This window comes from Toxorhynchites rutilus, chromosome 3 (assembly GCF_029784135.1).
Source record: "Toxorhynchites rutilus septentrionalis strain SRP chromosome 3, ASM2978413v1, whole genome shotgun sequence".
Lineage (NCBI taxonomy): Eukaryota > Metazoa > Arthropoda > Insecta > Diptera > Culicidae > Toxorhynchites > Toxorhynchites rutilus.
Genome location: NC_073746.1, coordinates 162,597,724 through 162,622,707, shown reverse-complemented (window position 1 = coordinate 162,622,707; position 24,984 = coordinate 162,597,724). Strand labels below are relative to the sequence as shown.

The 24,984-nt window shown below is 39.4% G+C and overlaps 1 long non-coding RNA gene across 1 annotated transcript; it reads right to left on the bottom strand.

Annotated features, from left to right (window-relative positions):
* Window positions 1–842, bottom strand: LOC129775777 (uncharacterized). Its single transcript, XR_008743011.1, has 2 exons — window positions 618–842; window positions 1–558 (listed from the first exon to the last, which is right to left on the bottom strand). It is a non-coding gene; the product is annotated as an uncharacterized LOC129775777 (long non-coding RNA).
* Window positions 843–24,984: the final 24,142 nt, after the last annotated feature.

Here is a 24,984-nt window from a genome sequence, read left to right as displayed (position 1 = left end):
TAATGTGTAGTAAACAATACGTTTACTGGAATTTCTTTATTATCCTACAAACATGAAATTATTTTTCGCAACTATAGCAACTGATAGCATTCATTCAATAATCATGACCAACACTGGACATCCTGATGTGTCCATGTTAGGTCTTCTACAATCTTGATTTTATCATCTACGGCCGCTTCCTTCTTAGTTCTATCCCCGTCGATCTGCAATCCCAATGCATCGTATATATTTCCCGAGTTAAATCCAGAAAACTATCCACTATCCACTATCCATCCTCCATCAATAAATCCCTCGCAACGTTCCGTTTCCATTTCGGTATGGAAACTACGCCAATACGAATAATCAGTCTTACCAACAGATTTGATTGTATCAAACTTTCCCGTAACTTTCGAAGAAATTCATAATAATCGAGTGTTATTTGTGATCAGACCGTGCCAAATAGCACACAGCCCGTTGTCAGCGTCGTTCGCTCACCAATGTTTTGCATCACGAGCGAACCATGGCATGAATTGAGGAACCTCTGGCATTTGCTATCGTTCGTCGCCCGTTGTTGTGGTCCTTAAAAAAAATACAAAAAGTGTTCTTATGATAAACAGAGCTACGGAAATCCTACTTACCCATCTTTTAGGCAAACAAATAGATTCTTGCTGTTGTCCACCCAAGGAACGCATCGTCATCCAATGTATCAATAGTTTTGAGAAATTTGGTATCAATAGTTTTGAGAAATTTGGTTGAAATCGATCTCCTCACAACTACTCCCATTTGCTTGTAATGCAACAGCGTGATAGATCGCATCAAATCACCCACCAAAATGAAGTCGCCTGTTCGAAAAAGAACATTAATCTAGTTTACCATTGGTTCTACAATATAATGCCAACACGATATTACAATGGCTACATTCATGTCGCAAATCCTTATCATACTATCGTACGGTTGAATTGAAGTTAGCCAATACTCGGCCATTGAACTCAACATGATTACCTTCTCGCTTAACTAACAATGAGGGCATGCGCTAAAGAAACAGCCGAGAACCAATTGGAGAGCGGATGGTTGCTGAACAGTCCCACGCACAAAAGTTGACCGGAAGTTAGTGACGAAACCTGTGAAATAACAAACATTGGCGCCAACCGCTGGATGTAGGATCCTTCTTTGAAGAACTGCTGATTACTGGGAATGTTTTTAAGCAAGTTCATCATCAGAAATAAACAATCCTCCACGACAATTCCACCATCTGCGCATCCTTCCTCCTTGATAACATCAAACAATCGATCAAAAGCATTTTCAAAAGCTACAATTTTTTGGATGTTTGCGTTTCCTTTGGTAAGCTGTATCAACAGTAGCAATACATCATTTCTAATAACTTCTCGGCTGTCAACCAGCAAATCCATCAACTTGGAAACGTCCATTGGGCTAACAAGAACGATTTCCTGTATGTCCTTCGTTTTGTTCGCTAACAAACTGGTCAACAACTTAATAGCCGACCAGCGAACCCAAAAATCGTACTCTTCCAGACAATTCAAAATCAAGCTCACATTCTCGTTCGACTTGAGGAACATCTCCGTAAATTGTTCTCCTATGTTGACCGTCACGCTTGGGTTGTCCGGGTTGTCTTCTTCGAACTGTTCCTGAGAAGTGATATGACAGAGGGTGTCCAAGCAGTACCCAATTATCTCCGGATCGGCTCTATCCATTTCCATGACTTGGAGAAGAGCGTGCATACCTTGGGCTCCCACTTCCACGCGATATTTTTTTCGAAAGAGCCCTGAGCGCTCTGCAAGCATCGCGGCGATCCTCGAGTAGTGTCGAAGCACTCACTTGTTCTACCTGTTCCAGAGGGGCATAATAATTTAAAAGGTTTAGAATGAGTTTCTGACCCAAATTTCGTTGTTTCATACAGTTTTGGCACCACTTTGCAGCGCCCCAGGTTCCTGAGAACCCAGCACTGACTGCAAACCACTTTTTATAAAGTTCATCAGCGAATATTTACTACTGTCAGGAGGAAATTAAATATTTTTTCATAGAAACAGACAGTTTTCGCTGCCAATTGTTGATGTGATAAGAAACTTACACGTCAATAATTTCGGCACTGTTTTGACACTTGCAAAAGTGATGTGGTTTCAAGAAGGTGTATTGGTATTTTGGGATTGGTATTCTGTACGGTTCGTTCCTTCGGTTGTTGGTAGGGATGTCAGATTTCATTTTCGTTACAGACCATTTTGTAGTCACATACTTTTTCAAATTCTAGGAAAATACATAAAATATTTCGTTACCGCAGTTTGCAAACAAAGCAATAGATTACTATGTTAAATATGCGATATGGTAACAGAACGACCGAAAAGAAAATCCATGATTATCCAATAAATTAATTATTTATAGCTTTTGCTTGATCGTAACAAGAAACAATTGTTAAACTCCGATCCTATATTGTTGAAAAATAACATTTCATTTTTAGTATCTAAAAACTAATTAAGAATCAGTAACTATTAATTTTATGTTTCATCAACTTCAAAATCACACCAAAGTCATTTTTCACATAATGTAAGATACAATAACGAGATAAAAAAAACAGTGCAAAGCAGGCTAGTGCCATTTTCCAAGTTTTGATTCAATCGAAGCAAGCATTGTGTTGATGCAAACATTTTCTCCACTGAGGATTATAATTATCAAGAGAGAAGCAGTTATAATCCCATCACCACACAAAATGAAGCGAGGTACCGTTACATCGAGGATTCCAGTCAGCTTGAGGGTTCCAACGCGTTCTTGGGCCAACCGCGAACCAGGAAGTTATGAAAGACGTAGTGGAAAACCACAGAATGAAGATATCAAGGTAGGAAAAAATATTTCTGAGTGTGTACAGTGTTAACAAAACTTTTATTTACAGCCAATTCGGATCCAGATGCATCAAAACGAAGTGATGATCGAGGATGAAGTTCCTCCGCCACTGGTGCCCAGTGAAACAATTTTTGTCGATGATGATGAAGATTTGTACTACTGGGAACCAGTAGATGCAACGGAGTTGGAATATATGATTGTCCAGAACAGGAATCTTATAGGAGAACTTCGGAGGATGGAAGCGGAAAATATAAAATTGCGGCAGGAAAATCGACGACTGAAAGCTGAGAAAGAGGTAAAGTTTCTAAAGCGATGTTGTTTTAAATTTATAATCCTTATGGTAGGCGAGGTGGCGCAGTCGCTTTTCCCTTAAAGCATATATGGATCGGATGACAGAGTTATTAGTTGTTAAATATTTATTGTTTGATTTTTTGTTGTTGTTGCGAGTTCTATTGTACATATTGGTTTCGTTTTTTGTTGCATTCATTTTTTTATATCTTTCTATATACTGTAGCGGATTTATTTTATTGATACCAGTTTATTATTTTTTCCATAATCAAATGTTTTTCTACCCATTCTCAACTCACGGTTGTCATCAACTGTTTTTAGTTCACAAACACGGTCAACATCAAATAACTTCTATACACTTTATTTCTCATTTTTTTTTTTTGTACCAAAGACACGATACTCTTTATATTAAATTATCTGAAGAAAACTCAACACGACCTATCGCGTGGCGTGTGTCTCTAGAACTGCCTTAACACTGGTTACTAAAGTCCTAAACTAGTAGTTACAACAATTTGTGTAGAGTTTCACTGGGAGGAGCCAAGTTGATTTCAAAGGGGAATAGCCAATCAATCGAATGCAGTGTTCGATGTGAATGGGGTCAAGAAATAATAATGCTTACTGCACTCGTAAGCGCGCATATCGATTTCATGGGAAATCGTAAAGTGTCACGACGACTTTGTATATGGTCGCGTATTTCATCAGAATAGAACTAGGTTTGTTTTGGCTACTGGTTTATTGCCTTTAGCTGCGCGCGATATGATGTAAGAGTACATTCATATCGTCAGCGCACGTTGGCTTGTTTCTATGGATGAATGTGGGGAAAAGCAATTAACTAAATAATGCAGTTGTGCTTGAGGAATGTTTCATGGGAATTGTAAATCGAAGTGACTACGCATGAGTCATTTATTAAGAAACAATCAACTGCTTATGAGGATGGGTTTTGGGGATGGATTTAAAAAATGGGTTATGGAATGATATATGGCCTATGAAATATGGGATTTGAAATGAGATTTGGAAATGGGATTTGAAATCATACTACACCATCCCTCTTCGGGAGAATGATGTAATAAAATGAAATCATTCTTAGTATTCTGGTTTTCAAATAATTGTTCCTTGGCTTCTCTCAATGTTACAAAGTTTGATACATATAGTTTTTATTTCATTGATATAAATTTTATTCGAAAGTTCATGTGAATATTTTTAAATATATATATTGGATTTGTAAGATACTTAATAAATAATGTAATTTTAAACAGTTACCAAGATATTAAGGATAATTAAAAGTTTAACTAACTACTATACTCTTGTAATTGAAATATTTTTGAAATTATAGGGAAAAAAAAAATTTTTTTTGTGTTAAAAAAAATTCGTTTGGAATGGAATACAAATTGTTTGTCATATTTCTTGTTTATGTTTTTATTAATCTATTTTTGTGTACAACTTTTTCATGGTTTGTTCTAGGGTTTAAAATTTTACAATTAGGATCTAATAGTTCCTGCACTATGTATGGTCCATCGTAGAAAGGATCTAATTTTCTTCTGTTTTCTATTTTCAAATAAACTTTATCGTTTATATTTAAATGAATTGGGTTACAATTGTTTTCAGTATTGGTTGCTCTTTGAACTTTCTGATTTATTAACTTATCTCTTGCAATTTCGTTAGAACGTTGTATTTTAAATTTCAATTCTTTGCTATATTGTTCAAAATTATATATTGGTTCTGTTCCATTTTTGAATAATTCCTGTGGTAGTTTAGCTTTATTTCCAAAAACGAGTTCATGTGGTGTAAAACCATGGTCTGAATGTGGGGTTGTATTATAGTTGAAAGCATAGAATTTTAACCATTCATCCCAATCAGTTTGATGTTCATTAACGAAAGATCTCAGGTATTCATTTAAACACCTGTGATTTCTCTCTAACGATCCAATCGTCTGAGGGTGATAAGCTGTACTGAATTTTTGTTCGATTTTAAGCATTTTACAGATCTGCTCAAAGACTTCGTTATTATACTCAGTTCCTTGATCAGAACGTAAAGTTAGAAATGTTCCATAAGTCAAAATAAAATTGTCTACTAATGCTTTAGCAATTACATTAGCTTCTTTTGTGGGCACAGGAATCAATACGACATATTTTGTCAAGTCGCATTGGACACTAACTGCATATCTATTGTTGTTGTGACTTCTAGGTAAAGGTCCAACTGTGTCTATGGAAATAATTTCGAATGGATAAGATGAAGTTGTAGTTACTACTTGTTTTTCCTTGGTATGCTTTATGATTTTGTTTCGTTTGCATAATTCACAGGCCTTAATGAATTCTGCAATCGATCTTTTCATATTGCTCCAATTGTACACCTCTCTTATTTGAAGGTATAATCTATGTTGTCCGATATGTCCTCCAGTAGGGGTATTATGATAATTGTATAATACTTTTTGAATATTTTCCCTTTTTGTTAAAAATGTTGGTGGATTGTAAATAATAATTTCTATTAAATACACTCGTGCATTTGCTAACGTTTTAAAGTTTTCAATTGATAGCATTTTAAAAATTTCATCTTTAGTTGAGAGCGCTAATTTATTTTGGTTCATTTTAATCATTGATTCTTCCACTTTTAGAAGTGCAGATTCTAATGTCTGACTCCCATTTAAAATTCTTTGATGCACTTGCGCAATAATTTTATTGTTTTTCTTTAATATAAATTTTATTTCATTTTTGTCAACTTTTGTTTCAAGTTTAATTAATTTGTTGGTTTCTGATGGATTATTTGTCATGTACGTAGAGAAGTGATCAAGTTCTCTTGGTACAGAAATCTCTTTATCTGTTGATGTTACTATTCTGTCATCATTTTTTATGTTACGAGTCATTGCTCTCGTGCTTACTCCTAATATGTTTAAATTTTTTAGTTCGTCAGAAGTTGTTATTATTCTCGACAAAGCATCTGCTCCTACATTCGATTTTCCTGATATATATTCAATTGAAAAATCATATTCTTCTAAATCAAGACGCATTCTGGTTAATTTTGATGTTGGATTTTTCATTCCGAACAGATAAACTAATGGTCTATGGTCTGTTTGTACTAAAAATTTTCTACCGTATAGGTAAGGTTTGAAATAATTAATAGCCCAATGTATGGCTGTTAATTCCTTCAGAATAACTGGTTTATTTTTCTCGCCAGGTGTAAAAGTTTTACTTGCAAATGCTATTGGTAAATTTCCGTTTAGTGTTTGTTGTGACAATACAGCTCCACAGCCAATGTCTGAAGCATCTGTTGTTAATATAAATTGCTTCGTAAAATCTGGATATTGGAGTAATCTAGGTGACATTAATGAATTTCGTAATATGTTGAATGCGTTTTGGCAATTATCTGTCCATCTGAATTTTGAATCCTTTTTTAGAAGTTGGTTAAGTGGATTTGCAATCAATGCAAAATTTGGTACAAATTTTCGATAATAATTACAAAATGCAACGAATCTTCTGACTTCATCTGCATTTTTTGGGATTGGGTAATTTTGAATTACTGAAAATTTAGAATCATCTGGTAACATGCCATGCTCTGTTATTTTATGACCTAGAAAGGTAACTTCAGTGCTAAAAAATTTGCATTTCTGAGCATTAAGTTTCAAATTATAAAATCTTAATCGTTCAAAAACTTGAGTCAAATTTGAAATATGATGATTAACTGAACATCCCGTGACGATAATATCGTCAATATAAATAAAGGATATTTCTGGAGTTAAACCAGCCATTGCAATGGTCATCATGCGTTGAAAACTGTTTGGGCTTATATTTAATCCAAACGGTAATCTCGTAAACTGATAATGTCCATTTTGTGTTGAAAATGCTGTAAATTTTCTAGACTCATTGTCCAAAGGTATTTGATGAAAACCTGACATGAGATCTAAAGTTGAAAAATATTTTGCTCTTCCAAGTTGGTCTAAAATATCATCAATTCTTGGTAGAGGAAATTTGTCTGCTAAAATTTTCTTGTTCAGTTGTCTGAAATCGACAACTAAACGCCATTTCTTGTCATTGTCACAAGATTTTTTTGGTACAAGAAGAATTGGTGAATTATATGGTGAAACCGAGGGTTCGACTATATTACTCTCTAACATTTTATTCACTTGTCTATTTATTTCATTATGTTGAGCATGAATCGTCTTGTAATTAGGAATATATACAGGTACTTTGTCGTTAAGAACAATATTCTGTGAATAGAAATTGTTTCTAGTCACATCCTCCTCTGGGAGACAAAATATATCTTGATATCTAGCAATTAAATTTTTAAACTTGTCTTTAGCATATATGGGGATTTTTTCTGTATCTATGATTTTAAAAATTTCATCGAATCTCTTATTATTTTTGTTATTACTATTAAGTATTGTATAATTATTTAAAATACTTAATGTAGGTTTAAATTCTGAATAGTGTATATACAAAGGTTTGTTTGTGGTATTTACAAATTTTACATAGGGTTTTGCTGGTGAAATTATAGTATTTCCACAGAAAACTCCTGGATAAATTTCTTCCGAATGAACTACCATATCTTCTATAATATTTAAATATGGTATCCTTCTAACTACTTCACTACGGCTTGGTAACATGAAGCCTTCTTTTAAATTATCTTCTATTGGTATTGAAATCTGTACATTAGCTATATTAAAGGTAAGTAGCCAATATTCATAGTCTATTAAACACTTATAATTTATTAAAAAATCCCTTCCTAGTATACCGTCTGCTTGTATTGGTAGGTCTGCGGTAACTAGATGAAAATCATGATTTAAAGTTAAAGTATTATTAAAACACATAGCTGTATTTGTTATACCTAAAGTTTCTACACTGTTTTCCGTAATTCCGGTTAATTTAATTTTATTGTTACTATTTACAGGTTGAGTTGGGAGAATATTTCGTGCTTTAAACAACGAAATATCTGCACCGGTGTCAATGATTAGGTTGCATACTTTATTTCCAGTCATGTGCACTTTGACCTGAATAAAGTTTGATGCATTTAAATTTATTGTCAAAATCGGTGAGTCTGACCGTAACAATTGTCCAGTTAGTCGACATCTGCGTTCAATTGTTACTGGTTGACTAAAAAATAATCAGAATTGTAATTTCCTGATTGCGTCGTTTGATTGTTGGGGTTAGGTACTGTATTGTTGTTATTGAATGGTACCAAAGCTTGGCAATTATTATCCGATTCAATTTGTGGATAAAATTGATTATTGTTAGTATGTGCGTTCCGTCGAGGAATATTTTGATGATTTACAGCGTACATCCTAGCTGGAATGTTATTTCTATTGTAAGTTCCGTTAGGATTTCTATTGTTATTCTGGTAGAAATTTCTTTGAGTAGGATATTGTTGTGACCCTTGGTCGAAATTTCTGTTAATGGGATATTGTTGCCAATTCCGATTGAAATTTCTGTTGTTATTTGGGTATCTATTCTGATATCCGCATTGAGAATAATTTCTCTGGTTGAATCGATCGGTCATCATTGAATTTCTATGGTTAATATTGTGGTTTAAGTACTTGTTATTATTCTGTCCAGAATTGTTTGGTTGCCTGTTTTTTATCGAATGCAGTACTACTGCATTTGTGTCTCTATTTCCCGTCTTCTCGTTCTCCACCATGACATTGATGGCTTCTTGGAGATTATCAAATTTTCCAATTCTTAACATCATTTTCGTTTCTTTATTTGATGTCTCGTCGATAAGTGTTTGGATTGCTGCCTTTTGAGACATTTTCCTCGCTACATTGTCAGGAATTTGTTCTCTAATATAAGTGTCTTTCAATTTGTCTGCTAAAACATCGAGTTGTTTAATAAAATTCTCGATTTCATTGGCGTTTTTCAATTTTAGTTTTTCAAATTAGCTAATGCTAAATCTGAATTTCCTTTTTCTTCACAATTTGACTTTATCTTGGTTGTGATCTCGTCGTATTCGATGGGAGTTGTGGAAAATAAGTTTCTTGCTTTTCCACTCAACTTTGTCAATATTACTTGAATCGCTGCAGCTTTATTTACATCTGGTACTATTGTACTAGTCAGATTAACTGCATCAATAAAGGATTTTACTCCACCTGGACTTCCATCATAGGTGGGTATAAGTGTTGCTAGTTCAGCAGCTGTCTTAATACTTAACGCCATTATCTTTTTGTTGTTTGCTCTTAGATACCAAACTACAATTTTTGCTAGTATTTTGAGCTTAAATTTTCTCTTGACCAGATTTATTTCACTGCGCACTCTTAACAATGAGTCTTCAGTGTCTGGTTTCAAATATTGGAGTAAGCCAGGAGGTTTTTCGCTTGTTTCCGGCTCACTGTCATATTCTCGTTGTATAACTTGAGAATTGTCAAGTAATTTTATACACTTTTGGTATATTACCTTCAATGCTCCGTAGGTTTCTACTTCTTCATTCCACTTAGATGCATTGATTCTGAATTCGAATGTTTTTAAAACTATTCTATATTCCTCCAAGTTTTCTTGTATTTGCTGTCTTTTTATTTCAATATTTTGTAAGGTCCTAGGTCGAAGTTTATTTTTGGTTAGGTTTTGAAATTCTTTCTTTAAATGGAATTCGATTTCTCTAAGTCGATCCATTGAAGAGAACTTGTTCGTTTAATTTGTACACCCTACTTCTCATTTTGTTGGTGTAATCTCTTGCCAGTTTCATAATCTATCCAGGTAATTGGATCATCTCCAGGCAATTCACGTATTCGAGTTAACAATTCTTCCCAAGAATTGAATACTTCGCTCGTTTGTAATGGAGCAAATGGTCCCGTTCCTTTACCTTTTCCTACTTCATCTAGGAATTCTAGAAATTCTTTGAGCTCGACTTCCGAAATCATTTTGTATGTTATTTGTATTTAATTATTGATGAGAAAAAGATTAAATTTATTTTTAAATAGGAGGAGAGAGGAAGAGAAAAAAAAAATGTATATACGCATATGTGTTTTTATGCTATCTCCTGTAGACCAGCGATAGTTCGAGCGGCTCTCAAAGCTTCTGTCCGCGTACAATTTTTATACAGTTTGTAAACTTTGTTTAATGCAAGCAATAGTGTGATGATTAAAATCACACACAATATAACTTCATTAGTTTCATGGAATCGAGAATGCTGCTCAAGGTAATTTAGAACTGTGACCTGTGGATCTCCAGTATTCGTTACCTTTTTAGAGCTAAACAATCCCATGTTAGTTCATATTCGAATTCCTTAAAGTTTCATTATTATTCGTGTTACATTCGTGATTCATTAATTTATTTCATTAATTTATTTCATTAATTCTTTGATGATATTTGAATGATAAAAATTATTTAATTGTATAATATCTACTTGCATTTCATTTATTTAGTCTTCTTTTTTTTTTCAAATAACTCACTCTTGTTTCATCATATCATTTTGATTAAAAAAAAATTTCTGAAGTGAACTTTCATCGTATATAATCTACAGACGTAATCGATAAAAAAAAACAGATTTAATCATTTACTTGAAAACTTCCTTTGGACCACCGTCTAGGTTGATTTGCTGCTCATCTGTTTGCTGCTCACGCTGCTGCTGCTAGTTGATGGCCTTCGCCGGGAATTTTCTTCTGCGCCTCTTTTGGTTTTCTATCTACCTGCCTGCCAGTTCCTTACTGCTGGCAGTGGTCTCGCCTTCCAAGGAGCACTTGCGAGCCAACTCTTAGGCAGCTTTTTTCCATGTTCATTGCACAGGTCGTTGTTCACTGGACACTTCGGTAATTGTTGTTACAGTCCGTTATCTGACTTTTTTTTTTTTTTTTTTTTTACATGGCCCTTTCGCACTGCGATACAGTTAGTCTTTCTTCTGGCACTGTTTCTCTCACTACTCAGTTAGCTGCTTTTTTTTTCTCTGGCACCGTTTCGCACTGCGATAAAAAGTTCTGAAGTGATAATCAGTAATGTCCATGCTTTGTTCACTCCAATTTTTGGGTTCACATTTACTATCACAGTTTAGTACATTGTTGTGATACGGCTGGTTGGTTTTGCACACACTTTTTCTTGCTTTGTTTCACTCAGCCACACCAAGAATTTCGATTACTAATTCTTATCAGCGAACTTCATTTCACTCTTGCACCGCAGTACTCTTGCTCACTTTCATCCTCAATAATATTGCACTGGATCTCCTGGAATTCATCGCTTTTCCTGTGGCTCGTTTTACGTGTCGAGCACTATCATTTCGCACTCGCATCCGAAGATTGCATGAATTCTTTTTAAAACACGGTCGCCATCAAATGTTTTTCTACCCATTCTCAACTCACGGTTGTCATCAACTGTTTTTAGTTCACAAACACGGTCAACATCAAATAACTTCTATACACTTTATTTCTCATTTTTTTTTTTTGTACCAAAGACACGATACTCTTTATATTAAATTATCTGAAGAAAACTCAACACGACCTATCGCGTGGCGTGTGTCTCTAGAACTGCCTTAACACTGGTTACTAAAGTCCTAAACTAGTAGTTACAACAATTTGTGTAGAGTTTCACTGGGAGGAGCCAAGTTGATTTCAAAGGGGAATAGCCAATCAATCGAATGCAGTGTTCGATGTGAATGGGGTCAAGAAATAATAATGCTTACTGCACTCGTAAGCGCGCATATCGATTTCATGGGAAATCGTAAAGTGTCACGACGACTTTGTATATGGTCGCGTATTTCATCAGAATAGAACTAGGTTTGTTTTGGCTACTGGTTTATTGCCTTTAGCTGCGCGCGATATGATGTAAGAGTACATTCATATCGTCAGCGCACGTTGGCTTGTTTCTATGGATGAATGTGGGGAAAAGCAATTAACTAAATAATGCAGTTGTGCTTGAGGAATGTTTCATGGGAATTGTAAATCGAAGTGACTACGCATGAGTCATTTATTAAGAAACAATCAACTGCTTATGAGGATGGGTTTTGGGGATGGATTTAAAAAATGGGTTATGGAATGATATATGGCCTATGAAATATGGGATTTGAAATGAGATTTGGAAATGGGATTTGAAATCATACTACAATAAGGAACATTTGATCTTTGGATGATTTCATTCTATTTATTTATTGTTATTGTCGTATTACATTTTCTGTAGTTTTGTTTTATTCCACATGCATTTATTTTTTATATCTTTCTATATACTGTTGCGGATTTGATTTATTATTACCAGTTCATATTTTATTTATTTATTTTTTCGTTTTTTCGTTTAAAATATTACTAATATTTCTTTCTCTTGTTTCTTTCTGAGTTTCTGAGAGCCTTATTGGCTAGGGTTGCCCTTTTCGGATGACTCAGCTATCAACAAATGACAGACAGGATATGTGACATGAGTATTTATTTCAAAGTTATATGATTTACAAATTTGTAACATTATTATTTATTTCTCACAGATGATGGACCAAGCGAGCGATTTCCTTTCAAATGATAGATGATAGATGATCCAGGCGAATCCTACAGAGCGTGTATTTTTGGACAATGACACTTTTTTGAAATTTTGTTTCTAACTTTTGTTGTTCAATAAATGAATTGTTAATTTGAAATAAACTTCTTTAATATGTAATTTATACTGTTTCATTAAATTTTTTCCCATTTATCCATATCGTTTCTCCATGCTATGCAATAGTTTTATGATTGAACGCTTGTATAATAGAAAGAAAAAAGTTATAGGAGGTTATGTCCAAGATACGACCGCATTGTTGACGTAGAACTACGTTGTTATTTTTTCAAGTCGCTCGTTTATCACCCTTATTCTGATTTTCGAACGAATAGGATTTTTTTGTTATTCTTTATTTGAGAGGTTTTCAGCCTCCTGGGCTGGTTCGCCTCTTTATCGACGGCATTGCCGCAAGGTTTCGTTGGGAACAGATTGCACATAAAATTATCACATAAAAATTGGACGTAAAAATTAAACACATAAAAATCCTTTTGCGAAACATAACTTAACGAAGAACTTGCTGTTTGCTTGTTGGACCAGATGGCAAGGATGTCCTCGACCCATGGCTCCAGGCCAGTGGAGAGGAATCCGTGCCGTTGAAGATGCCGAAGCGTTCTTATTCCCCTTCATCGTGGAGGGGAAGGAACAAGGATCTTCTTGTCTGATCCATTGTTCAGACGCTAGATCTTAAAAAATAGTTCTGCATCTTTTAGGTAGCAGACAAGCGGTGCTACTCTTGCTGGATCGTCCCTTAAGATGTCTCTTACACTCCCGCTGATTCCATGAAGGTTTCGCAGATCATCAAATTTCGGGCAACCACACAAGAAGTGTTCGCGGAGTTGTGGATTTGGTAGAGGTCGCAGAGTAGATGGGAGGGTCCTCTATTGAATCCGTGTGAGACCGAGCAGTGACCGGTCCTCAGTCTGGACAGGATTCGTTGTTCTCTCATTCCTTTAACATCGTCAAACCTGATAATAGTGCCCTTGACTTTTCTGAGGAACTGCCTCCTCTCTGCGAACCACCTTTCGGTCCAAAAGGTGCGGAAAGAGTTGGAGATCCACAACTTCACATCGTCAAGCGGCACATCCCGAATGAAGAACGGTCTTGTGTGACCGATTCCGGCAAACCGGTCGGCCGCTTCGATGCCGTTGTGTCCGGGGACCCACATGAGCACAGTGTCGGGCAATATATACTTCCTGATGGCCTGTACCCATGGATGTTTGGACCTGGTCGCACCGATGGCATCAATGGCGCTTGCCGAATCGGAGACGACCAACAACGGCTTGGAAGATGAAGTTGTAGTTGCCTCGATGATGCCGACCACTTCGGCCGAGAAGACCTGGCAGATGTCCGCGAGTTTCTTGCTGGAAATCAGACTATTCTTATTATCGCTCACCCCAAATCCAACTCCCGATGGTCCTTTTGAGCCGTCCGAGTATCTGATCTCGTGGAGACGGTATTTTTCCGCTATGATGGCCTTGAAATATTCTAGCAGACCGATCGAGCACGCCCCGGCTCGAAAGTTGTCCCGAATACCGTTCTCGACGAGAACAGTTGGGAACCTCCAGTCGTTCGCACCAAACCAGGATTGTTTTGCCACCGGGGGGAGGTTGGGATGCGCCAAACGCTGCAGGATCGTGTTGCTAAGGGTGGTTAGGTGGGTCTCCCCTCTACCGCTAGTTTTTGACAAGAAACTGGCAGTCCTGACTACGATCGCCGAGTCTGTGATTAGATCGAAAGGAGGTTCTCCAATTTTAGCGCAGACAGAGGCAGCTGGTGTTGATGGCAGGAGACCGGAGACAGTCAGTAGTGCTTTGTTGTAAATCGGTGCCAGAGATTTTGGGAGCTTGTCTCCAGCCAAACACGTCAGTTCAAGGCCATAGGTGAGGCGGCTGCTGATGATGGCTTTGGCCACCTGTAGCCGGATATTTCTGTTGTTGCTTCGGTGCGGTTTGAAAATGGTTTTCATTAGATTCAACCGGGTGGCACAGCTGTTCTTAACTTCCTCGAAATGGCGGAGGAAGTTACGTTTGTGGTCAACAAACACTCCAAGGATCTTTAGCGTTTTCCGGCGGGGAATGTTGTTTTTGTATAGCTTGACCCTGGAGTTGGGACCCTGATGTCTGTCGCTGCAAATCACCATATGGTCGCTCTTCTGCGCTGAAAGTCTAAATCCTCTCTCGGCCGCCCACCGGCCGATGGCATTGGTAGCTGCCTGTGTTCTGATGCGTGGAATCCTATGGGTGTCACTCACTGCCATCAAAAGAGTGTGTAGACAAACACGAAGACTCTCCCAGGCAGGACCTGGAACAGGCTACTCATGGAGACGAGAAAGAGGGTGACGACAAGGACAGAACCTTGAGGTACTCCTGTTTCCTTTTGGAAAGCTCGGGAGCTGATGTTACCAATTTTGACCTCAAAGGTTCGGCGTGTGGCGAAGTTCCTGATGAAGTGCAGTAATTTCCCGTCAACGCCCCAATCTGCCAGAGTTTTCAGCACTAACGGGATCCATGTTCTGTTGTATGCCTTTTCCAGATCCAGTGCTACCATCTCCATGTGCTGACGGTTCCTGTTGGCTTCGGCTATCACGTCTCCGAGGGTCGCGTTGTTGTTGTTGGCCACATACCTGGTCGGAAGGCGAACTGTTGATAGTGCAATTTTCTATTTTCCGTTAGAAAGGTGACCAGGCGTCTATTCGTCATTCTTTCCAGGATCTTGGATGAACAGGAGGTTAAGGAAATTGGACAGTAGCCTTTCACGTTGTTGCTGCTTTGACCGACCTTAGGTATAGGTATTTCTAGGCTGTGTCTCCAACCCTCGGGAAATTCGTGTGTATTCCATGTTTCAGCATCTTGTAGCCGATACCGTCAGGGCCAGTTGACTTTTTGCGGAACATAGGGCGACAGAAAGTTCCTCGATGATGAAGTTCCGATTTAGAGGATTATTAGGATGACTCACAGGGACCACAAAGTTGCTGACCGAAGTGATAGCCGCTCCCTGTCGACGGATGAAATCGGGCTCATATTCGGAGATCGAGGACAATCCCGCGAAATATTCACCGAGCGTGTTCGAAGTATCAACCGGATCGCTGCAGGTTGGAGACACAGCCTAGTAATACCTTGACGAATGGGGTTGTGTGACCTTCTCTTCCCATTTAGTGCGTTTACTTTGCGCCAAAGATCCGCAGAGGACTGGTTTTCGTTGATAGACTCTAGAAAACCAGTCCAACTGTCTAACTTCACCTTCCGGATTAACCGCCGTACTCTGATATGTTGCGCTCGATACCTGTTCATGGCAACTTCCTTCATTGGGTCTCCTGCTGGTAGTCGTTTGGCCGTACGCAGAAACTTTCTCCGCTTCTTGACCTCCCCTTTGATGTCCTCGGACCATCAATGCAGCGCTTTCTTCCCCGGAGTGGTTTTCGTTCTTGGGATGAAGGCTTCGGCCGCCTCCATAATGATTTTGTTGAAAATGGCAAAGGTGGTTGGGTTGTCTCTATATATCAAGAAGTCGGAAGATGTTTGAAAAGCTGTCCAGTCAGCTCTTTCGAAGATCCATCTTGGTCTGCGAGTTGCGAGCGGCGGCGGGCCGTTGAAGCTGATGGTTATCGGGTGATGGTCACTGCCATGAATGTCGTCGGCTTTGTTCCACCCTAACCTATCCACCAAGTTGAGATTAGCTGCTGAAATATCAAAGGCTGTGTTGCTCGTACCTCTACGGAAAGTGTCAGTGCCGTCATTTAAGACCGAGAGCTCCATCACCTCCAAGAGGTAGGCGATGATATTCCCTCTGACATTTGGTGTTTGAATTCCCCAGTTGCGGTGATGAGCATTGAAGTCCCCCAAGATGATTTTTGGGTCCTCCAAGCTTGCTAACGCCTCAAGCAGCTTCCGTCGTAGTTCCGGGATTATGCCTCATGGCAGGTATATACAAATGATGGTCACCGGAATCGGGGCCTCGATTTGGACGGCTATTATTGGCAGGTCAGTGGATATTTGTTTTTCGCAAATGGAGAATGTTTCTCCGGACACCCAAAGCAACAGAGTGTTGCAAAACGGAGCCCCGCTTAGTGTGCCAGTGGAATTTAACCCCGACAATTTTCTGTATGTTTGTTGGGGAAACTCGATTTATCTCTTGGAGTGCGATGATGGACGGACATAACTCTCGGTCAAGGGTCTCCAGTTCTCCCAAGTTGTTGTACAGTCCATTGATGTTCCATTGCAGAGCGAGGTTGGTGGATGTGTTGGTGGACATACTTTCCTGGTGATGGGCGGTGTGGTGGGGAATCAGATATGTAGTGGTACTGGATGTGATGATTCCCGGTGGAACTCCACCGACGATAACAGGTTGGACAGCCATTCCACTCGGAAGCAGCCGAGGAAAGATGGTGAGGTTCATTTGGGGAGCTTAAACTCCCGACATAGCTTGCGTGGGATCTCCTCGGCTACGTCTCCATGCATCATAGATATTGGCATCGGACCTCGCTTCGGCTGGCATAGGCGAGACAGGCCTGGCATGAGCTTCAAGTGGAATGGTTGTGGCGGCCGGCTTAGCCCTGGCGGCGAGACGAGCGGATCTTCGGCGGATTGGGACATCAACTGTGGATGGTGTTGTGTCGGCAGCTGGAAGGATCGCAATGGCAACGATATGTGGTATTGTCGAACGAGACAGCGGTGTTCGGGAACTGGGAGTAGAATTCTAAACCAGCGTTCGTTCACTTGACCCGACGGCGGAAAAAAACGGTTCGGCGTCACTGCAATCCTCTGCGCTACTTTGTGATTTGGCGATGGATACTTCGGTGGTAATGACACAGGGTAAGGGAAGTTGCACAATGTCGGAAGAAGAAACTCCAGTGAAATCGATCGTGGAACGAGATTCCACTGATTCCACTCTTGTGCGTCCCGAGATCTGAAGCAGTTCCCACGCAGTCCTTCGGGGAATAGACGTTACCGCCCTTGTGCGTCCCAATTTGTGGTGCTGGTCCCACGTGGTCCTTCAGGGAACAGGTGTTGCCACCCTTGTGCGTCCCGAGTTCAGGTACAATTCCCACGTAGTTCGTCGGGGAATAGGTGTTGCCACCCTTACCGGAGAGCTGATTGGTGGAGTAGTGGTTGGCGACAGGTGAGGTAAGAGTTGGACGAAACACTATTTGGGCTGACGGTCCTTACCACTAGTCGGCGGTGGGTATTGAGAGTCTGATCGCTGATTGGGTCGAGTGTTATCTGGAGGCAAGGCGGGTTGCTTGCCTACTGTTGACGATCTCTGACGAATGTTCTTCGGTGGTTGTATAAGCGGGGATTCGGGTTTTCTTTTATTCGAGGGTGTTGCATTTGTAGTTCGATCTCCAGGCTGGTAAGCTGGTAAGAAGTACTGGTGTAGACGGAGATTGTGTTTTCATAAGCGTGTCATCTAGTTCGATGGATTCTATGTCGGAGTCGGAGTAGATGACCAAGCTGGAGTTTTGTGGTATTATACTTGTGGATTTGGCCGGTCGGGAGGATGTAGGGGTGTTGAACAAGGAGGAAGGTCTGGAATGGGTGTCTTTTGTTACCCCGGATGTTTCGGCACTTTTTGTTTGGGGCAATAATGACCTGGCTCTAGATATCTTCTTCTGTTGCAGAGTGATGATTTTGTCCTTCTGGGTCAATCGTTACTCCATGGCCGCTAGTGTGTTGGCCATCTGATCGATTTTATCCACCAGAGACTTGATCATCTCCGTGTTTTTTAACGCCTCGATGCGTTGTAACTCCATTGAAGCGGCCATGTTCGCGATGGTAAGATCTTTTTCTTCTATTTTTTTCACCAGGTCATTTATTCTTCGATCCAGGACTGCCTCCTTCCGCTGGAATCATATGGGTTACGGAACAATTCCCACAGGTTGGCGTGTTTTGTCTACACTTTGTTTTTGTGTGACCAAATGCCCAGCAATTAAAGCATTGCATGGGCGACGGGTAATACGGCCTCGTTCTTACTCGCAGATAGCCAAAATAGATTAATTCAGGTGTACATGTACCATTAACTGTCAGGATTAACGCAGGAGTGTTTTCTATCGCGTCTGGACCGGTCCGTCGTTTGAGTCTTCTAGTCGCTGTCACTTTTTGGTCTTTGAGGCAGTCCACAATGTCCTCCTCCGACATATTAATTGTTTGTGCGCAACTAACAACACACTTGGTGCTGTTCAAGTGTTTTTGGTAGGTGACCTTGACGTTTGTACCATCAGATAATTGTGTCAGCTGTGACAGAGCATCCGCTTTTTTTATTACGAACTTTAAGGGCATAAGCCCTCGATTTCTTTAACACAGCTCTCAATAGATTTGCGAATGAGAAAAGGGGCGGGGGGAGATTCTTATCTTTACCGTCATCGCCAACACCAGTAATGCGCAGTACAATAAGCTCACCGTGTTCACCAGCCGGATCCATATGTTCTGGTAACGTTGCTCCTGAATAACTGCCTTGAATATTACGGTAGTTCGCACCGCCTTTATGGCCCCACACCGTAGGTGCGGAGCCGGGGACGTCCACCATGGCGGCGGCCCAGCGGCTACTCAATCACTGCCAGACACCACTAAAATGTTTTTTTATCATCACGCACTGCGAGGGAGGCTCGACCCCTACCCGATGACCGGTACGTCTGCCTCGTGATCTTACCGTGCTGCAGCTAGTATTCCTCGACATTACAAATGGTCTTTCAGTTCACGGTTGAGTTCAAGAAAGGCATCGCGCTGCAGGATCATCTTGAGCGAAAGAAGCTGTCGAATAAGAATAAGTAATATGATCGCATTCCAAGATCAACTAACCTATTTATTAATTCGTAAGGTCGACATTTCTCCAGAATATGATTTGACACTTGATAGTGTCAAGTCCGATGAGAAGTTACAAACGCTAGGAAATATCCAACCTTATAGGTATACCTGATCACTATATTTCATTCAAATTGTATCTCATAACATATTTCAATATTCTTCTTACAGTGAATACAAGGGAGCGTCAGCAGTGCAATCAGGTTGATATCTACCGACTCAAAGAGCATCAAATCCAAACACGCATCACGATTCGATCAACATTCCCGCTCTTGCCCTGAATGTTCCACGTTTCTTCCCAAAAATAATAAAGTTTTGATAAAACTCATAGATAATTTTGAGAAATCCGTCGTTCATGACTATTCGAATTCAAATAATGTGTAGTAAACAATACGTTTACTGGAATTTCTTTATTATCCTACAAACATGAAATTATTTTTCGCAACTATAGCAACAACTGATAGCATTCATTCAATAATCATGACCAACACTGGACATCCTGATGTGTCCATGTTAGGTCTTCTACAATCTTGATTTTATCATCTACGGCCGCTTCCTTCTTAGTTCCATCCCCGTCGATCTGCAATCCCAATGCATCGTATATATTTCCCGAGTTAAATCCAGAAAACTATCCACTATGCACTATCCATCCTCCATCAATAAATCCCTCGCAACGTTCCGTTTCCATTTCGGTATGGAAACTACGCCAATACGAATAATCAGTCTTACCAACAGATTTGATTGTATCAAACTTTCCCGTAACTTTCGAAGAAATTCATAATAATCGAGTGTTATTTGTGATCAGACCGTGCCAAATAGCACACAGCCCGTTGTCGGCGTCGTTCGCTCACCAATGTTTTGCATCACGAGCGAACCATGGCATGAATTGAGGAACCTCTGGCATTTGCTATCGTTCGTCGCCCGTTGTTGTGGTCCTTAAAAAAAATACAAAAAGTGTTCTTATGATAAACAGAGCTACGGAAATCCTACTTACCCATCTTTTAGGCAAACAAATAGATACTTGCTGTTGTCCACCCAAGGAACGCATCGTCATCCAATATTGTTACTGCTGTATCAATAGTTTTGAGAAATTTGGTTGAAATCGATCTCCTCACAACTACTCCCATTTGCTTGTAATGCAACAGCGTGATAGATCGCATCAAATCACCCACCAAAATGAAGTCGCCTGTTCGAAAAAGAACATTAATCTAGTTTACCATTGGTTCTACAATATAATGCCAACACGATATTACAATGGCTACATTCATGTCGCAAATCCTTATCATACTATCGTACGGTTGAATTGAAGTTAGCCAATACTCGGCCATTGAACTCAACATGATTACCTTCTCGCTTAACTAACAATGAGGGCATGCGCTAAAGAAACAGCCGAGAACCAATTGGAGAGCGGATGGTTGCTGAACAGTCCCACGCACAAAAGTTGACCGGAAGTTAGTGACGAAACCTGTGAAATAACAAACATTGGCGCCAACCGCTGGATGTAGGATCCTTCTTTGAAGAACTGCTGATTACTGGGAATGTTTTTAAGCAAGTTCATCATCAGAAATAAACAATCCTCCACGACAATTCCACCATCTGCGCATCCTTCCTCCTTGATAACATCAAACAATCGATCAAAAGCATTTTCAAAAGCTACAATTTTTTGGATGTTTGCGTTTCCTTTGGTAAGCTGTATCAACAGTAGCAATACATCATTTCTAATAACTTCTCGGCTGTCAACCAGCAAATCCCTCACAATCCGATCGGCCTGGGTTCAATCCCAGCTGGCGTCGTTGGGATTTTCTGAGGCGAAAAATCTCTGGTTACGTCTTCCTTCGGAGCGGAAGTAAAAGAAGTTGGCCCGGCTCATGAGTTGTTGAGTCTGATAGGTAGGAACAGGTGGAGTCGCCTCCCTGATGTCGGTGATTGGCACTAAAGTGGCGGAAATAGGCCGACGAAACATAAGCGAAGATAAAAAAAAAAAAACCAGCAAATCCATCAACTTGGAAACGTCCATTGGGCTAACAAGAACGATTTCCTGTATGTCCTTCGTTTTGTTCGCTAACAAACTGGTCAACAACTTAATAGCCGACCAGCGAACCCAAAAATCGTACTCTTCCAGACAATTCAAAATCAAGCTCACATTCTCGTTCGACTTGAGGAACATCTCCGTAAATTGTTCTCCTATGTTGACCGTCACGCTTGGGTTGTCCGGGTTGTCTTCTTCGAACTGTTCCTGAGAAGTGATATGACAGAGGGTGTCCAAGCAGTACCCAATTATCTCCGGATCGGCTCTATCCATTTCCATGACTTGGAGAAGAGCGTGCATACCTTGGGCTCCCACTTCCACGCGATATTTTTTTCGAAAGAGCCCTGAGCGCTCTGCAAGCATCGCGGCGATCCTCGAGTAGTGTCGAAGCACTCACTTGTTCTACCTGTTCCAGAGGGGCATAATAATTTAAAAGGTTTAGAATGAGTTTCTGACCCAAATTTCGTTGTTTCATACAGTTTTGGCACCACTTTGCAGCGCCCCAGGTTCCTGAGAACCCAGCACTGACTGCAAACCACTTTTTATAAAGTTCATCAGCGAATATTTACTACTGTCAGGAGGAAATTAAATATTTTTTCATAGAAACAGACAGTTTTCGCTGCCAATTGTTGATGTGATAAGAAACTTACACGTCAATAATTTCGGCACTGTTTTGACACTTGCAAAAGTGATGTGGTTTCAAGAAGGTGTATTGGTATTTTGGGATTGGTATTCTGTACGGTTCGTTCCTTCGGTTGTTGGTAGGGATGTCAGATTTCATTTTCGTTACAGACCATTTTGTAGTCACATACTTTTTCAAATTCTAGGAAAATACATAAAATATTTCGTTACCGCAGCAAACAAAGCAATAGATTACTATGTTAAATATGCGATATGGTAACAGAACGACCGAAAAGAAAATCCATGATTATCCAATAAATTAATTATTTATAGCTTTTGCTTGATCGTAACAAGAAACAATTGTTAAACTCCGATCCTATATTGTTGAAAAATAACATTTCATTTTTAGTATCTAAAAACTAATTAAGAATCAGTAACTATTTTATGTTTCATCAACCTCAAAATCACACCAAAGTCATTTTTCACATAATGTAAGATACAATAACGAGATAAAAAAAACAGTGCAAAGCAGGCTAGTGCCATTTTCCAAGTTTTGATTCAATCGAAGCAAGCATTGTGTTGATGCAAACATTTTCTCCACTGAGGATTATAATTATCAAGAGAGAAGCAGTTATAATCCCATCACCACACAAAATGAAGCGAGGTACCGTTACATCGAGGATTCCAGTCAGCTTGAGGGTTCCAACGCGTTCTTGGGCCAACCGCGAACCAGGAAGTTATGAAAGACGTAGTGGAAAACCACAGAATGAAGATATCAAGGTAGGAAAAAATATTTCTGAGTGTGTACAGTGTTAACAAAACTTTTATTTACAGCCAATTCGGATCCAGATGCATCAAAACGAAGTGATGATCGAGGATGAAGTTCCTCCGCCACTGGTGCCCAGTGAAACAATTTTTGTCGATGATGATGAAGATTTGTACTACTGGGAACCAGTAGATGCAACGGAGTTGGAATATATGATTGTCCAGAACAGGAATCTTATAGGAGAACTTCGGAGGATGGAAGCGGAAAATATAAAATTGCGGCAGGAAAATCGACGACTGAAAGCTGAGAAAGAGGTAAAGTTTCTAAAGCGATGTTGTTTTAAATTTATAATCCTTATGGTAGGCGAGGTGGCGCAGTCGCTTTTCCCTTAAAGCATATATGGATCGGATGACAGAGTTATTAGTTGTTAAATATTTATTGTTTGATTTTTTGTTGTTGTTGCGAGTTCTATTGTACATATTGGTTTCGTTTTTTGTTGCATTCATTTTTTTATATCTTTCTATATACTGTAGCGGATTTATTTTATTGATACCAGTTTATTATTTTTTCCATAAGGAACATTTGATCTTTGGATGATTTCATTCTATTTATTTATTGTTATTGTCGTATTACATTTTCTGTAGTTTTGTTTTATTCCACATGCATTTATTTTTTATATCTTTCTATATACTGTTGCGGATTTGATTTATTATTACCAGTTCATATTTTATTTATTTATTTTTTCGTTTTTTCGTTTAAAATATTACTAATATTTCTTTCTCTTGTTTCTTTCTGAGTTTCTGAGAGCCTTATTGGCTAGGGTTGCCCTTTTCGGATGACTCAGCTATCAACAAATGACAGACAGGATATGTGACATGAGTATTTATTTCAAAGTTATATGATTTACAAATTTGTAACATTATTATTTATTTCTCACAGATGATGGACCAAGCGAGCGATTTCCTTTCCAATGATAGATGATCCAGGCGAATCCTACAGAGCGTGTATTTTTGGACAATGACACTTTTTTGAAATTTTGTTTCTAACTTTTGTTGTTAAATAAATGAATTGTTAATTTGAAATAAACTTCTTTAATATGTAATTTATACTGTTTCATTAAATTTTTTCCCATTTATCCATATCGTTTCTCCATGCTATGCAATAGTTTTATGATTGAACGCTTGTATAATAGAAAGAAAAAAGTTATAGGAGGTTATGTCCAAGATACGACCGCATTGTTGACGTAGAACTACGTTGTTATTTTTTTAAGTCGCTCGTTTATCACCCTTATTCTGATTTTCGAACGAATAGGATTTTTTTGTTATTCTTTATTTGAGAGGTTTTCAGCCTCCTGGGCTGGTTCGCCTCTTTATCGACGGCATTGCCGCAAGGTTTCGTTGGGAACAGATTGCACATAAAATTATCACATAAAAATTGGACGTAAAAATTAAACACATAAAAATCCTTTTGCGAAACATAACTTAACGAAGAACTTGCTGTTTGCTTGTTGGACCAGATGGCAAGGATGTCCTCGACCCATGGCTCCAGGCCAGTGGAGAGGAATCCGTGCCGTTGAAGATGCCGAAGCGTTCTTATTCCCCTTCATCGTGGAGGGGAAGGAACAAGGATCTTCTTGTCTGATCCATTGTTCAGACGCTAGATCTTAAAAAATAGTTCTGCATCTTTTAGGTAGCAGACAAGCGGTGCTACTCTTGCTGGATCGTCCCTTAAGATGTCTCTTACACTCCCGCTGATTCCATGAAGGTTTCGCAGATCATCAAATTTCGGGCAACCACACAAGAAGTGTTCGCGGAGTTGTGGATTTGGTAGAGGTCGCAGAGTAGATGGGAGGGTTCTCTATTGAATCCGTGTGAGACCGAGCAGTGACCGGTCCTCAGTCTGGACAGGATTCGTTGTTCTCTCATTCCTTTAACATCGTCAAACCTGATAATAGTGCCCTTGACTTTTCTGAGGAACTGCCTCCTCTCTGCGAACCACCTTTCGGTCCAAAAGGTGCGGAAAGAGTTGGAGATCCACAACTTCACATCGTCAAGCGGCACATCCCGAATGAAGAACGGTCTTGTGTGACCGATTCCGGCAAACCGGTCGGCCGCTTCATTCCCTGCGATGCCGTTGTGTCCGGGGACCCACATGAGCACAGTGTCGGGCAATATATACTTCCTGATGGCCTGTACCCATGGATGTTTGGACCTGGTCGCACCG